Source organism: Cryptomeria japonica, chromosome 7 (genome assembly GCF_030272615.1).
Source record: "Cryptomeria japonica chromosome 7, Sugi_1.0, whole genome shotgun sequence".
Lineage (NCBI taxonomy): Eukaryota > Viridiplantae > Streptophyta > Pinopsida > Cupressales > Cupressaceae > Cryptomeria > Cryptomeria japonica.
In genome coordinates this window covers 83,635,344-83,647,924 of record NC_081411.1, presented here as the reverse complement: position 1 = coordinate 83,647,924, position 12,581 = coordinate 83,635,344, and positions in this window count along the sequence as shown.

Sequence of the window (12,581 nt, the reverse complement as noted above, 5' to 3'; positions counted from 1 at the left end):
CTAGGTGTATCATCCTTCTCTTATATTGTGGTATTCATCTCATTACATTATATAATTATCAAAGACTTATTTTCTCGTTTCAACCTTCATCAACTAAGAAAAAAACTTCTACAAAATTATATTTAAGTTTAACATTTATTTATATAAAATATTTGTAAATAAAGAGTTTTAGATATGGAGAAGTGCTTTGTTATAAAATTCTAATCTAGATATTTAAACAAATGGCTATAAAAGTTAGACCAGGTTACTATAATTTTGTAAGATGTCTCACTATAAATATGTTATCTTCTTTGCATAATAGTATAAAAGCCTCTCTACAAGGTGTTGAGTATCAAAGAGAAAATATTTATAGCTTTCTAAGATAAACACTATTTTATTTATATCTTTAGAACCATGATATGATTTTCTTAGTTAGAAGTTTCTAAATAATTGTCTATCAACCATATTTGATAGCTATGTTAAATGTTTTATATAAAAAAAATTCAAATTTTATGATATTTTAATTTACTAATATTAATTCCCATATCTAAATAAATTAGTAATATCACAATAAATATTAACATTTATATAATATTATTATTAATAGCATTAGATCATTTGTTAAGAGTATTCAAATATTCAATATAAACTTTTTATCCATTTCCCATTTATACAAATCATCACATTAAAGACTATAATAACACACCTGAGAAAATGAAATATTAATTTGTCCATAGTTATTGGGAGAATTTATGTATCTCTAAAAGTAGAGAATGTTTTTGGATCTTTTCTTTTTAAATAAATCACGTTGGCTCTTTGAATGTCAAAGAGAAATTGATTATTTAAGGTAATAAATTTATTTTCATTGTTTTTTTGGTTGTATGTTATAATATGTATGTATGTATGAACATATGGATATGTATGTGTATGTGTATGTATGTGTATGTGTATGTGTATGTGTATGTGTATGTGTATGTGTATGTGTATGTGTATGTGTATGTGTATGTGTATGTGTATGTGTATGTGTATGTGTATGTATGTATGTACGTATGTATGTATGTATGTATGTATGTATGTATGTATGTATGTATGTATGTATGTATGTATATGCATATGTATATATAGATGCATATGTTAGGTCCCAGGAAGGAGAACTAAGAGGGGGGGTGAATTAGTTGTGAATCAGTTGTGAATAAATTGTAATCCAAATGCAAGTTATTCCAATTTAAACTTAATGCCTGTAAACCAAACTTAAGTGTCGGTAAAACATATTAGCATACATAGCAATATCGGTATAACTTAATGCATGAAACATAAAGAGAAACAACATCCAGAACACATAACACCGAGATTTTTGACGTGGAAACCCAATAAGGGAAAAACCATGATGGGAAACCTTACCCACAATCAAATGATACTACTATAGATAGTATGTGTATACAAAATAGGGTCTGCACATGCAGAAAGGCCAACCACCTAGAGCTCACTGCTCAATCACAAATTAGGAGTCACACTGACTACACAATTGGATGGTTAAATCCAATGATAATGTACTACTCAAAATAGCATCTCCAATGTTGGATTCAATATCAATTAAGCTTTGAACATGAGTGTCAAAACACCTTCATAACCTTCCTTCAACCTTCGAATAGTATCTTCATGATTCACACAAGGATCTGCTTATTTTCACTCTTCAATATCCACTCTCAGTCATGATGATTATCTTCAATAAGATCTTACAATCATTTATACAAAACTTAAGACCAAATGAATAGGTTAGTCACTATAGATATTACAAGTAAATCAATTACAAATAAGTCTTGATGTGATACAACATGTCGTCTCAATACATTTACCAAGTTAATCAATCAATAAGCAATCTCCATAACATGTCATGCTGATCTGAAATAAATAATATGTACCGGTCCATAACCTAGAACTATTTGCTGGTAAAGGAAAATCTGTCAACCCAATTAGACCAATAAACAAAACACCAAAACCAAACTTCCAATCCATTTCTTCGACATAACCACATGATCTCCAGATAATAACAAGTCATCATTATTGTCGGTGGACAATATAACCTACTGGTGAACACATACTAGTGACTGTGCATGTCACTAACCATATACCGATGAACATAATGTAAACCTCCATGAAGACAAGTGTTGACATCAATGACAAAACCAATGTAACATATGACAAAGTCATCCATAATACTAAAAACATATGTGTGTATACATACATATATAAACAAGCACATCTACATAGACACATATACAAATATAATAAAAATAAAATATTTATATATTTACATAGACACAAATATGTATATAATAATGTGTGAGAAAATGAACTTACATTTAGGTGAAAACTTACAATATAATCTCACATTTCATTGGACCTTCATTATTTACGTGCCTAACTCCCTAGTATATTGTAATTTGAAGTAGGAATAAAACTTGTTTCAAGAATATTTTGTGTGTGTATGATGGTTTTGAACTATTAATATTTTTTGGTATGTTAAGTGGAGAAGGCCCCAACCCATAGAATTCAACACTTAATGTTAATATTAGTGAACTATTATTGTTAATATTAGTGACTTATTATTATTATTTGTAATGTAGGAAAATATGGTTCACTATTCTATGCATGCGAACTAGGAATCTTAGTTCTATTTTACTCTTACATTGGAAGGAGGATGGTCCACTTGGCTAGAGCTCTTTGGGAAAAAGATGAATCAGTGGTCCTTCGTGATGAGTTGAAAAGGACTATGCAACTAAAGAATGCAAGAAGTAGGTTCAAAATAGGTTGACATGAGAATTTTTAGCATATATAGAAAGACAAAGAATTGACAGACCAATCTCAAAAAGGGATCTAGAAGACTAGATAGAGACTAACTTGCAGTCCAAATTTTAGGTAGAAGTGGAGGGAGAATGGCAATCTGTTCAATATTCTCCTAAGATTGTGGTGATTAGCTCAGCATACTCCCAATAGTTTTAGCTCTCATGAATTGTAGACTATAGCTCTCTTCCTTCTTTCTTTGTACCTATATCCATAGGTTTATCACCTATTCCTCCAAATAGAAAAGAGATTTTTTTTTATAGAAAGGGTTTTTCCTATTGAAACCATAATTTTGGAATTAACAATGAAATCAAGTTGAAAAGGAAAGCATCTTGATATGAAGTAGAGGCTATATCTAAGAATTGAGATGTTTTATACCTTATTGATGAGATATTCTCTTTAAATGTGATCACAAATGTTGATGCAATAACATGACTTCGAATGACCTAAAAGGGAAATCATGAACGCATGCTTGCATGAAGGTTACTAAATCTTTCCATAATGCTAGAAGAATACCTTGGATGCTTGAATTCTTGAATCCTTTATGTAGGATGTCTCTTTAGTTAGATAGTATCCCAAAATGAGAGAGGATGACTTACTTTTATATCTCTCCCTAGCATTTTGGGGTGTAAAACTTAGAGTATGCCGACACGAGGAAATATTTCCCATTTAACCAAGATTATTGTTATGTGGTTCAAATTTGAGCCAAAACTTCAACAAGCATCTCAATTTGATCAGCCTGCTCTCGGGAGCGTCTCACCCAAGTGCGACTTTTTCTCCCTTCAATATTGGCTCAAATTTAAACCCAAGGTATAAAATGTAAAGGAAAGGTTAGGATTAAATGTAAATTGAGTTGTGATATTGGGGTGAAATAGGAAAGGACACGTGTTAAAATAGGGCCTAGATAGGTGAAAAAAGAAAGATGAAGTAACTAAAGGGCACACCTATGATATAAGGGTCTATGTAATATTTTGGTGATATTTAATTAAAATAGGACCCATAATATTAATTAAAATATTATTTAAATTAATAAAAGGTCCTATATTACATAGTGGAATGAGAGATACTAAAATGAGTACTTGGGGACTATGAAATTGGATGCCCTAAGTAAAGATGTATATTTTAAGATGCTACATTTAGCCACCACTTTACTGGAGTATGAACTTATTATAATCATCATAGTAAAGTAGAAGAAAGAGAGAGACAAATAGAGAGACATGGGAAAAAGTTCAAATAGATAAGACATAACTAAGTTTGAGGGAACAATCCCACAATTCTTAGGATCTTAACTCATATAGGGGTAAGTTCACAATAATGGTTCCCACTTTCACCCACGAAAGAAAAATGAGGTGGGAGGAAAAATAAACCGGAGGGGGTTGGAGTGAAGTGGGGGTGTTCGAACAGACTACCCTTTGGGGTTTGAGCGAAGCCCTCACTTCGCTCGAACCCCCTCTTTCAAGAGAAGCACCTTTAATGCTTGCTTATGTCATTTTTCAATTATATTGGGGGAGTTCAATTGAACACCCCTTCATTTGAACCCCGATAAAAATGGGGGGTTCGAGCGAACCCCCCTTCATTTGAACCCCTTTTTTAACACTTCTCTAAAGCTTTCTACATTTTTTTGTAGATTTTTGGCCTTCAAAACCTCCGGTTGAGGGCTCAAATGGAATGATCTTGACAACCTAAAATATCATATTGTAGTCCTCAAAGAAATCTTTCCAATGACAATAATTTTATTACATATTGAGTTTATTATGAACTTGTTTTTTTTAATTTTACCAAACATATGTTTTTCACCGAACAAGAATTTCTCTATTCAACACACTAGGAAAAATAGCAAACTAATTCAAAAAAATCTGAAAAATATCTATGGCCTAGGTATTGATGTCTTCTTTCTAACAAAAAAATAAAAATTGAATTTCAATATATACAGAACAAGTTATGTGTTCAAACGTACACCTATGTCTAAAATATAATTAGTCGAACTTCAAAACTTAATAAAATGGAAAACATTTAACATATCACTATGAAACCAACTGTAAGCCTTGGATATTGATTTTACAAACCAAAATTTGAAATAATTGAGTTTTTATCATTTATAAAAAAAAAGTTATGCATTTTGGGAGGCACATCACTTTTTTAAAATGTAGTTTACTGTAAAAAAATACTTTTTGAGGGAGATGAAATTTTTTTAAAAAAAAACCTTTAAAAAATTTGAAAAAAATATATATATAATCTATAGACAAAATTCTACAAATCACTAATTTACATCATCTTCAAATTCTTAATAGTTTAAAAGTTATAGTTGTCGGAAGTTGAAGATTATTTTAAAATTGTTCATCTCAGTGTCAAAAGTGGCAAAAAAGTAGGAACCATTATTGTGAGATGACCTATAGCCACATTCAAGGGGACACAAAACAAAACATAGACAAAAACTAAGGCTCTAAGTCAATTAGTTGAAGAGACCTTGATAATCAAAATGTCTCAACCACTAATATCATTCTCAAAATGTTATTGCAAGAGCATAAGTTGTCACATGGAAAGAGTAAGGGCATATAGAAAATATGAGACAAGATAAAATGATCCAACCAACTAGCATAATTTTTTATGTTATCAAATCATGGAGGAGAGATAAATAAAACCATCGATTCAATGGGTTAGCAAGTTGTTTTATGATAGATGATCCATGTGAAGAGAGGAGGAAGATATGAAAGCAAGTTTAATTATACTAGTCAACTCATCTTCAAAATTTGTACAAAGGAGAGGTCAAATTCTCTACTAAATTGTGTTATGCTAGTTAACTAATCCCAAGGATAACCAAGGAAACATTTTCTATTAGACATCCAACAGAAAGTATAGAAGGGGTGAATTAGTCTGGAACTTCAAAAGTAATTATTAATTATTTTATTTAACATTGGCACTTTAATCATCAGTACATTAAGCATAAACAAATGAACATAAGATAGACATGTAAAACTCGAACAAGAAAAAACCACAGTGATAATCTCTCTAACAATATGAATAACAATTTTTACAAAATTTTAGGCTTACAACCAAGGAGAACCATCACCTAAAGGACATGAAAAACTAAGGCATGCTACCTTAGGTGAGATACAAGGACTTGTAAAGACTACTTCTTCAGTACAAGATACAAACTATTGCTGAAGGAATCACTATTAATCAACAACAAATAAAATAGTTGAATTGATATTGAGAAGGATTCTCCTAATCATGAAATTGTTTGTGAACAATAATCAAGAGACCAATAACATGGAAAACATCTCTAATAATATTCACTTTCACAATACATTGCCTTATAGAATATATCAACTTCAAAGCAACTATAATAAACTATTAAATATTAAATCACATATCTAAACTTCATCAATCATATATTCTACAATAGACTATATAGACAATTAGGATAACCTATTGACTTCATGCTTCCCACTATGGCATTAATTAGTGATAGGAGTATGTTCATTAATCAGTGCAATCACTCTGTTACTAATGAGTCATTTTAAATAGGGACCTAGTCTTAGAAAACACAAACACATATTCATTGTTGCCACCTAAATGATGATGGAAATCAATAACCAAAGGATGGTTAAATGTTAATTAAAGAATGACAACAATAGATGTTAATAAAGAAGTGATAATAGAAAGAAGCAAATATGATTCCTACCATATCAGCAATTAGAAATAACATATCAAAAGGTGGCAATTATAACATATCGTATGAGCATAATGAACAACATTTAATACAAACTATCCATAGTTATAAAATGAAAATTATAAAAGGATAGCTATATGATTTATTTTGAGGCATGTTTATATTAACAAAGGTGTGATATGTTTATTAATCATCTAACCAATCAAAGGCAGCAATTAGACATATGTATAAAATTAGAATAAAAGAGAAAATAACAATTATTTATGGAAAGGTGTGATTTGGAGATATGTCTATTAACAGCCAATGGATGTAACTATCCAATAATCGTGAGATATATAATGAGATCAATCTCATTCTCAAGAATATCATCAAACCAATTCATAAATGTATTATTCTCATCCTTACTAGATTTCTCTAATTGAGCATTTGACCAAGTGTTAATAATTGGTTGTAGATAGAGCAATTTCTAAATCAAAGAGAAAATCATTGTTGTTGTTATTGCTAAATTAATTTCAACACCTTACATGAATTGTTGCATGAGGAGAACTACTTTTGTATTCTTGTATGGGGATAAAGGTAAGTGTTCTAAATATAGAGTCTGAATATTAATATCCTTCACTTGCATGGAAAGAAATGAAGTTAGAGATATGCTTTTCTACAAATATAATTTACATAATAAATATAATTGCATATTTGTTTTTCTATTTTTAGTTGGCATTCATGTGTCAAAGACCTCTATTTTTTGAGGTGTAAATTTAAAATTTTCTTATCTCTAGTCTCTACAATCAATTGATCCATGATCTTGTGATCAAGAATTTATGTAATCAATTCAATTAAATAAAAAATTTAATTTTTCTTTTAGAGCAATTTTTGTGTGCTTATTGTTATCTAGCAATTTGTATTTAATAAAATAATAAATAATAGAGACAAATTGCTACATAGAAATTGTTTTTTTTTAAAATAAAAATGGATATTCCACTAAACTTTTTTATTTATATATTTTTTTATTTTACACAGGATTCAAAGAGCATACCAGAGGAAAGAACCCTGGGAAGAAAACCTTCAGTCACGACCCATAGAATAAAACCCATAATACCCCACATATTAGTTTATACCAAAGTCCCAAACCCAAAATCCACTAGCAAGGTGCGGTCATAACAAAATTCATCAGTTACATAGAGCCCATATGGCTGATTTCATAAAGACTTATAACAACTTCTCATATATGAATGAAGACCCCATAGCCGATACCAATCGAAGGAAACAAAAAGAATTTCAAGTACCAGATTCCATATACCATCCTCCTTCCTGTAATGGAGCTGCAACAAGAGGAGGAGCAGATGTAACAATATAGTGATTTATCAAAGCATGTAATGCCTTTAGCACATCAAGAGCCATGTTCACAATCTAAGAAGGAAAAATAAAATCTAACAACCTTTCCAAAGCCTTCAAAGCATCATCTATGCTGTCACAAATTAAACCCATTCTAATTTCAAATAAAAACTCCCGACACCACCCATTATCCAATAAATCTTGACAAGAAAGAAAACCACCATAAGGGAAAGAACCCATATCAAACATGTAATTATCCAAAGTTGGCTCAATAATACCCAAATTATGAAATGAAGGAGCCAAGAATTTAGTTGCCAAAAGCCGGACCAACACTTTATCCAATAACACATCATAATATATAGTGAGAAATCTAGACACAACTTTAGAGAAAGAGATAAAAGCATGAGAACATAGCCAATGATTCCCCACTACCCTACGAATTTCAGACTCCAATTCTGCAAAATGCAAAACAAAAACTCTAGCAAGTTTTTCAGAGCTATGCTCATAATTATCCACTACTTCTGCCAATGGAGACTCAAAACAAATGCGATACCCAGATAATGGAGAAGAAATGAATAGTAATTACCTCTTTTGTAGACCAAAACTTTTTAAAAAACCCACTAATGTAGATGAGAAGCAGAAAAAAGAGACCAAATAAAACTACAGCCAACAAAACTATAGCCCCAAAAGCATTGTAATTGAAAATAAATAGCCATTTCATAATAATCATAATAAAACCACCCTTCGAGAGAACTAAATGACCAGCTTGTGTAAAAAATACTAAAAACTTTAAATGAAGGCACCCCAAACCAAGATGTAAACATAAAATGGCGGCTGATAAAAACCAATTAATGCCAAATATCCAATGCTATAGTGCCAGCAACATACCTAAGCCACTGATAAAAGTACAATAAAAGTAACCCAGCATCATAGAAATCAAAAAATAATCTTAAATACATACGAAAAGATCCTAGCACATAAAGGAATGATAGCTCCCACCACTTACCTCAAACCAAAGCAATGTTACCAATCATGCGAGCCAGAGATGACAAGACAAGCAACATAAAATACTACGACAAGCTGCCAACCCCAAATTATCACAAATACCCATCCATACTGCCTACGTCAGATGCAAACTGTACCTCATAAATGTTGGACTATGTCATCAGTTAAAACGTACATTGAACACCTCTACATAGGCCAGCAAACACGACTACCTCCAATGAAAGGGGAAGGCAGGAAAAAACTACAAATTTCAAATTTCCAAGACCACAGAAGGAATTTATTCAAAACTTACCTCCCGCGGATTAGCATTACTATCAATGGATAAATTAGCCAAGAAATCCATAATTTTATTCACTTCTCTATAACAGTGAGATATCAAAAAGGAATCAAAAAAGTCTAATTTTTGTAAAATGTGATCAAGTATATACTTTAATTGCCAACAATTTGACTTCTTCTTCATGACACATTGAATTATAACCATAGAATCACCTTCTATTACTAAATCCTTAATTCCCAGAGATATTCCCAAATCCAAACCAAAAGATAAAGCATGAAATTCTGTAGAATTGTTAGTCTTAAAACCAATTACATGACACCGAGTCTAAATAAATCTTGCCTTATGATCATAAATCACCATACCTACCCCAGCCTGACCAGGATTCCCATGAGAGGCTCCATAAAAATTCAATTTAAAATATTCTTGCAGAGGAGGTTTCCAACCAGCTGAATGTCTCTTACATATAGTATAATTCTTTTTAAAAACTGATCCATGAGCAGGTAAAACCAACAACATCTTCCAGACCCTAGTTACCCTACTATCCCAATGCGAAAAAGAAATAAGATTTTCCATATTCTTGTAAATATAAGACAATGCAACTTCAGAAATAGAAGATTCAATTCTTAATAAAACCTCATCCATAGAAGAGCTTGTTTTTTTGAAAATCCTGTTGTTTCGTTCTAACCAAATATTCTAAACCACAATAGATGGAGAAATAATCCAAAGACATGCATAAAAAGATGAAGCAAATAGGAGGAGCCAATATTTGAAATGGGAAATGAGTTCCTTACTAATAACAAAGGATAGATTTAACTTTTCAAACAGCCACTGCCAACACTCATAATCAAAATCACAAAGAAGAAACACTTGTGAAGAAGATTCTAAGTTTTTCTTACAGAGCACACAAGGGAATACTGTAGTAATACCAGGCTTGTCCAATCTCATACCCATAAGGACCCTATCCTAAACTAGCAACCAAGCAAAAGAACCAACTTTTGGAAGACAAGACACATGCCAGAACAACTTGTGTGGCTAGGAAGATAGATTTTTAGCAACCATGAGAGTTGTACCCATCTCTAATCGTATATTTACTAGAGATGTTCCTTGTCCAAATAAGTTCATCCTAAGAATCAGAAAGGATTACCACTCTCTCTCCCAACATCTCATATTCTGACTTCACATTTTGATCAACATCTAAAAACTCAATAGACTTCCATCTATCTATCTTAAGATTTCCACTAGACACAACCTCAAAATAATCTGCCATAAAGACACCCCATAGGGAATAAAGAATAGAAATTAGAGGAAACCAATCCCTAACGTTCACCAGAGGGGTGTGTCCATTCCATAGTTCATCCCAAAATCTGGCCTTCCTACCATTATGGACAACCCATGGGAGATGAGGCAAAATAACTTATCTACACTTACATAGAAAATTCCAAATAGCAAAACTGGAAGGCAAACTTGAAACTTTAAAAATATACTCTCTTGTTCCATTATTTAAGTATTTATCAAATATAAGTTGTTCCCAAAGAACTAGGTTTTTCATACAACTTCCAAACCAACTTAACACCTAAGGCTAAATTCTAATTTTCCAGGCTCCTAATACATGTACCCCCCAATTCCTTAGGAAAACATACCTTATCCCAAGATACTAAAGGGATTTTTTTCTTTCCATCTTTATTATTGTTCCAAAGGAAATCTCTAAGAGTGTCCTGCAAACTAACAATAGCAGCTTTTGGAGACTTCAAAACAAACATAAGCTAAATGGGAACAACATTCAAAATAGACTTGATTACAATAATTTTACCAGCCAAAGTTAACCACCTATAATTCCAAGAAAGAATTCTTTTAGATATAACTGAAATAATCTAATCCCAAAAATCAACCTTATCCTACTTAATAAAAAAGGGAATACCAAGGTAAGTACATGGAAGATTTCCAGATTCAAATCCCCAAAAAGACTACAATCTATGTCGAACTAGTTGTGATGTATTAAGGAAGAAAATCTTTGACTTATCAACATTTACTTTCTAACCAGAGAAAGATGCATAGTTCTATATTGTCCCCTTAATCACATTAGCCTTACCCAACGAAGCCTGACCAAATAATAGGGTATCATCTACAAATAGACAATAGGAAATGCTTTGTGGAACATTCTAAATCCTAACTCCCTTCCAAATCCCCCCAGTTTAGCAGCCTTAATATCCCAACTAAAAGTCTCAGCTAGGAGAATAAACAAGAAGGGAGAAAGGGGATCCCCCTGCCTCAAACCCCTAGAGGAGGAGAAAAAGCCACAGGAGAGTTGTCAATTAAAACCAAAAATCTTGCAGAAGAAATACATTCATGAATCTATTTGACCCCAGCCTTGGAGAAACCTAATTTCTCAATAACAACACATAAATCCCCCCATTCTACTCTATCATAAGCCTTCATCATGTCTAATTTAAGTATCATGGCTAGGATTCTTTGGGTAGAAATAGAATGTAGCACCTCATGTGCCACAATTACACCCTTTGTCATCTCTCTGCCAGGAACAAAACCACCTTGCTCCAAATAAATGATCTTAGTTATAATTTTAGCCAATTTGAGGGAAATTACCTTATATCTTATACAAAGTGTTACATAACACAATAGGGCGAAAATTAGAAAATGTCTTAGTAACCTCTTTTTTAGGAATAATTGGAATCATTGTAGTATTAGGCTCTTTTAAAACAAACCTATTTCTCCTAGCTTCCTCAAGGGCTAATAAAACATCATTGCCCACAAAATCCCAACACTTCTAAAAAAATAGAGTAAAACCATCTAGCCCCGGAGCTTTATCCAGGTTCATGGCAAAGACAACACTCTTAGCTTCTTCCAAAGAAAAAGGATACATCAACAGCTTATTGTCTTCTGAAGAGACTAAAGAAGGAATATTAGAAATAATATCATTTTTCAGGATTTCCATGTTCGGAAGTTAATAATGGCTTAAAAAACCTAACTACCTCTAAAGCAATATCCTTCGGCTTTGTCAATAAATTTCCATTCAGACACTCAATACAAGATATCCTATTTCTACATCTTTTTATCTTTGTTGAAGAATGAAAAAAAATTGTTTTTTTGTCCCCATCCGAAAGCCATACCTCCCAACATTTCTATCTCTAATAGATTTCTTCTCTGGATAACACTTCCTCAAGCTCTACTTTCAGTGACTTTAATTCATCAAACACATGAGGCACCATGCCATGCTGAAGCACATGAGTATTAAAACATTCAATCATATCCTAAATCCTTTGTTTCTCTTGAAAAATATTCTTAAAATGCATGATATTTCATTCTCTAATGTTCCTCTTCAAAAACCTTAACTTCTTGACAATCTGAAAAATACAAGACCCAGAATAGAAAGGAGCAGAATTCCACCAATTCATAAGTAGAGGCAAAAATGAAGAATCCCTAAACCACATTGGTTCAAACTTAAATTGTGACTTA